Source organism: Arachis ipaensis, chromosome B07 (assembly GCF_000816755.2).
Source record: "Arachis ipaensis cultivar K30076 chromosome B07, Araip1.1, whole genome shotgun sequence".
Classification (NCBI taxonomy): Eukaryota; Viridiplantae; Streptophyta; class Magnoliopsida; order Fabales; family Fabaceae; genus Arachis; species Arachis ipaensis.
In genome coordinates this window covers 15,350,666-15,357,048 of record NC_029791.2, presented here as the reverse complement: position 1 = coordinate 15,357,048, position 6,383 = coordinate 15,350,666, and positions in this window count along the sequence as shown.

Sequence of the window (6,383 nt, the reverse complement as noted above, 5' to 3'; positions counted from 1 at the left end):
CTCCAATATCCTCTTGCAACAAAGTAAGGAACCACTTCCAACTTTCTTTAGTTTTACTGTCCACAATAGCATACGCAATCACATAGAAGTAATTGTTTGCATCTTGACCCACAGCCGACAACAATTGACCTCCAAAGTAACCCTTCAAAAAACATCCATCAAGTCCGATTAGTTTTTTACACCAAACTTTAAATCCCCTTTTACATGCCTCTAAACAAATGTATAACTTGCTAAATAGTGGAGGTGATTGGAGAATTTGTGTCACATCCAAAATCGTATGGCTCCCTGGATTACTCCTCAACAACTCAGCCAGCTATTCTCTCAACTTACTATATTGTGCCCTCTCATTGCCAATCAAACGCTCTCTAGCCTCTTTCAGAGCCATGTATACCATCTTTCCATTTATTATGACATTGTAGTCGATTTTGATGTGCTCATATGCCTCACTAAGGGTCATGTGAAGTTGAGTTCGGAGCCTTTTTTCGAGTTTTTTTCCACCTATTTCTGACTTACCATGTTGCTGCCGAATTCTCTAGCACAAGTGTGTTCAGGGGTATAGGTCTTTATCTGGTAACTCTTCAATTGAGTATTCCATGCACAATATATAAGCCATGGGTAAGGTGAACCATGGGCAATCCCACTATTGAGCCCATTTTCAGGTCCATTTTCAATCACAACATCAGTAGTTTCTGCCCCATTGTTGGATTGGACAGCATCACTTTTTTTATTAGTTTGGACATCTCCATTAACATTTTCACTAGCATCACCTCCTTTAGTATTTTGTTCTCCACATTCACATTCTCTTTAGTCCCATTCTGCTCATTTTTATCCTTTCCATTTGCATCTTTCGCATTTTTTCCTTTTTGATTCTTTGATTTTCTGGGTTTCTTAATCCTCGTAACACCATACTCCCAGTCACAGCTAACTCTCCTTTGGTCATTTTTTATGTATCTTATCTTTTTCCTTTCATATATCACATGGTCCTTTAAAGTATTCTTGAACGTTTCGATGGTTGGAAATTCCATCCCCAATTCAAAATAAACTTCACCAAATCCAACCCCTTCATTAAACTGTGAAAATTCATATCTCTCTCGCTCATCCTCAGAACTCTCAGGAGTTAATAATGTCTCTGACTCGTAGTCAAATGCAGGTTCTTCTATCTCCTCCTCAAACTCTTCATCCTCTTCATTAACATTAATGTCATGAACTCCAATACCAGGCTTAGCAGATCTTGTTGTAGTACTACTAGGCCTACCAGCCTCACTTATCCCACCAGCAACACTAGGCCTTGTAGAACCACTTGGCCCGACACCAATTGGCCCAGAACCAATTGGCCTAGCAGTAGCACTAAGCCTAGTAGCACCATTTGGGCCAGCAACAATAGATCCATCTTTATTCCTCCCATATGTTGGGACACTAGCCTTCTTGCTACTCAATTGATTCTTCTTTGTAGTTAGGGTCCTACTTTTAATATCCTTATTTGTCTTCTTCTTCTTCCATATATCTCTTTTATGGTCTGTTTTTTTTTTCACACTTAACAGTCTTCTTCCTTATTACCACACACCCATCTTCACTACTATTAGATTGATCATACTTAAAATTAAGGTCTTCATTCTCAAGTGGAGCTAACATTATTGGATGATCAAAGTATAACTCAAATTCTGGACTCTCTTTGTTCTTCTTTTTGTACATACGTAACTCATTAATTTGAGCATCTCCTTCAATGGAATGTAATCTAGACTCAAGCTCAGAGGCAGAAGAATCAAACAAATACATAGCTTTGTAATCATGATATCCCAACTCTTTGAATAGAGTTTTCAAATCAAAGAAACACAGCAAGTCGATGTCCATTTCAGGAAATTTATCCACTTTTTCATCAATATATAACAACACACCTTTATTATTTCACACAAAGTGACCTTCATGGTAAAAAATAGGAACCACAAAATATTCCATCTAACAACAAAATTAAAATAGACTAGCATTAACAAAATTAAAACTACAAACCCAAATATACCATTATTGAACATGATGTATTCTCGAACAAAAATAAACCCATACAGACTAAACATTATTACAATCCACAAGTTTTTACCGTCACTAAAATAAAATTAATGGATTAATCAAGTAAAGTATCATTGTATCCTATAAATTATCCTAACGAAGATTATGTACTCACTTGCTGCAATGTGATGAGTATTCAATGAAAATCTCGTTGCTATCGCGGCATCCACCGCAACACTTTGTGAAATTTGAAGACAACAGAAATAATTGATGGTTGTGACGATGATGAATGGAGTCCTAATGTTGATGGTGATGGGGTGATGTGAGAGATGAGGTTACAGAGGTACAGGATTTTTATGTAAAATGGAGAGTGAATTATGGGATTTCATGTCTTTTTGAGAGGATAAAGACATGGAGTAATGGAGGGAAAGAAGAGGTGAGAATTGGGCATAACATTTCATCCTATTTTAAATACGACTGTGTTTTAATTAACAAGCTCAGGGACTGTTTTGTCCTTTTTGCACACGTGGACACTTAACGGTCACGTGTGCGAGTTAATGTGCCAAGTCAGCAATTTTCGTTGATAAGTCATGCTGAAAAATAGACTGAAAACTGATATGTTTAATGGAAGAAAACAATAAAAATTAATTTGTATATTAATTTTTTTTGAAGACTAAATGTCCGCTTTTAAAATTCTTGAAAATTGAATTGGATAATTACTCTAAATATTATTAGTTTTTTTCCGTTACTGCTATTAACATATTCATCATATCTCCACCAAAAAAAAAAATATTCATACATATTAAGAGATAAAATTGGTGAATTAATAATCTTTTTGCTAAATACGCACTAACAAAGTATTTGTAACTCATATTTAATAAGACAAGCAATATTAAATCTATTTAAAAACTTTTTGAAAAAAAAAATGGTGTTTTAAATATTTTTAAGATAAAATTAAAATTTGACGTAAACTTTATGAACTAATCAATTAAAATACTATTTTATCTTATATTATTGCCTAAACATTATATTAGAGTATAATAAACATTTATTAAAAATTAAAGGGCTTAATTTAAAGTTTATTAGAAACTAATTTAAATATTTAATCTAATTTTATTGATGTTGAAAAAGAGGATCCTATTTATAAGCTAATTAGGATCTAGGGAAGCGCAACAATGTCAGGCATCATTCTCTTCCTTCTGTAACATGTTGACATATGTCCTAATTTCCTTGTCTATCGTCCCCACACATATTAATGAATGAACAAATCTATTCTATTATATAAAAATTAAATTTTTGTATTTAATGATAAAACTGTCGTGGGTAGTAGTATTTTTTAATTTATTTATTTTAATATTTTATTAATATTTTTTTATTTATTTCTTTTAATTTATTAAACCAAATTTATTGCGTGTACTAATTAATTAATTTGATTAATTTATTAGTCATTAAAATAATAAATCTATAAAAAAAATAGGCAATTGAAATATTTTTAACTAATAATTGAATCAAATCAAATCAAATCAAATCACATATATGGAGCTAAATTCAAATCATGTGAATTAAGGACTAAATTAAAATGAGATAATTTCTTACTTATTCAAGTTGAGTGCAATAAATACAAATTAATTTTGTTAGATAATCATAGTTGTTTGGTCTACTATATATAGATGGCCACACAAAATTATAAAAATCGTGATTTTTATTGCTCTTACTATTTTAACTCTTCTTTTCTTATTTTTTTTTCTTTATGTATAATTTCTTTTATAAATGTACCCAAAATGAGAAAGTACAGATGAGTATTTTATTGATTATTTGTTTGATGAATACATCTCAATTTAGGCATTCTACTACTGTGGATGGAAGTTGACCTGTAGCAATTCAAAATGGCCAATGTATTTTTTTTATAGTATTAGATAGAAGAATATTTGTTAAAATGAATATACCCATTGTAATAAATTTTTTTCAATTGTTATATTTTTATATCAGTCGTGTAAATTCTTTGAAGGCACAATAAAATAGGTTGACTTTAATATCATTAGAAGCTAAATTTAATAGTTCAAATAAGCACCACTAATTATGTTAAAAAAATAATTTTATAATAATAATGTGATTTACATATTAATTTTTTCGAGTAAATTCATTTCAAAATTAAATGTAGAAGTTGGATTCAATTACGCTAAAATTTTAAAGGTAATATATAATTTGACAACAAAATTAACATTCATTAAGGAAATAAATTTATTTATGGTTATTTCCTAATTATAAATAATAGCAAGACTTATGAAAAAATATTAGTGTCATCATTTTTATTAATTAAATCATAATATTAGGTAGTTGATAATTTCATAGGCAAAAATTATTAAGTAATTACGTAAAAATTAGCAACGAACAAGCAATAAGGATTCAGAAAAAATCAATTATATAATACCAATTTTATAATTAAAATATGTCACATATCATATTCTCATATATTCTATTTATTATCTATTCTATTATATAAAAATTAAGTTTCTGCACTTAACGATGGAGTTAACGTGACATGCTTATGAGAATGTTTAGCGATTTGTTTCTTTTAACTCATTAAATACAATTTATTATGATAAATTAACTATATCAACTAACAGAATTGANTAATTATCTGTATTAATTAACTAATTAGATTAATTAATTAATCGTTAAAATAATAAATCTATGAATAAAATAGGTTCTCGAGATATTTTTTACTAATAATTAAATCAAATCAAATTATATTTATTCAGCTAAATTTAAATCATGTGAATTAAGGACTAAACTAAAATAAGATTATTTTTTACTCATTCAAATTGAATGCAATAAATAAAATTAATTTTGTTAGATAATCATGGTCTTTTGGTCTTCTATATATAGATAGCCACACAAAATTATAAAAATTATCATATTTTTTAAGTTACTTCACAAATATTATATTTTAGGTAATTGTATATTTTATATGTTATTTTGAAAATTATTATATAATTTTAAGATCATTTAATTATTGTTTATTTTTTAAAAATATTGTTATTATTGGAGAGTAACTAATGTTTGTGATAGTCTAAAATTGAAAAATAAAAATACAAAATATTAATATACTGAGTTTTTAAAGTATAAATCTTGAAGTAAATATATGTGATTATAATTAATGATCATAATTAAAAATCTTTATTTTATTTCAATTTGTTCAGGACATGTTTAACTTAAATTTTATTTCTTTATTAATTAGTATTGTCAGAAAAATAGCAACTAATTTTGTTTTTAATTTCTCTATAATTTATTTAAAGGTAAAAATCTCTTTATAACCACTAACATCACCAATAACAAAATTATATGTCTCTATAAAATAAAAAATATATAAAATAAATAACATATATATAATTTTAAAGTTATTAATCATATACTATGGACAAATTTTTTTAAAAAAAAAATTTATGGATCAACATGTAATTTTTATTTTTTATCTAAAATTTTTTAGACTTATCAACCTTTAAGTTGTCTATACATCACTTCTCAAAATATTATGATTTCACAAGATATAATATGTGGGGTAAATCACCTTTATAAACTATTTGCATACCAATTTTACGTATATCTCCCAAATTAAAAAAGGCTACGTGTATGTCTCAATTTACATATCTATGTAAATCAAATTTATGAAGTTCGAATTATGTGTTTTCATAGTGAATCGAATCTATAAGATTCGAATTACTTGGATGCTATCTATGCTACTAAATCGAACGAAGAAGATTCAATTTAAAATGAGCTGGATTGCTACTAAGTGAGTATAAATCGAACCTTATTGCTACGATTTAGCATGGACCACATAAATCGAATTTATAGATTCGATTTAGTAGGGGATGACATAATTCGAATTCTTTGAATTTACTTTCAAATCATAATGTCAAGTAATTCGAATTCTATAGATTCGATTTACTACTTATTACCCTAATTCGAATTCATTAAATTCGATTTATATAGAAATGTAAAAGGAGACAACTAGGTAATGTTTTTGAATTTGGAAGATTCAGGTAATTTTGGGGTGGCTTTAGTTTAACCTAATATGTGATATTAGTTATTGTTATATATATGAAAAAGTGACTTATTTATGCATTGTTTGGATTAGAAGAATTTGTAGAAAAATAAAATACTGGAGAAGAAAATGGATGGAAAATTAATTTTTCATTGTTTGGATCAACAAATAAATTAAATGAAAAACATAAAAGTGTATGTAGAAGTTATGTAAATTTTTTCTCTTCAAAATTGCGAAGAAAACTAATGCAGAAGTGCAAACATGGGTAAAAATACAGAGTTACCATTTGAATTATAATTTATATATAATATATAAAAATATTAATATAATTTTA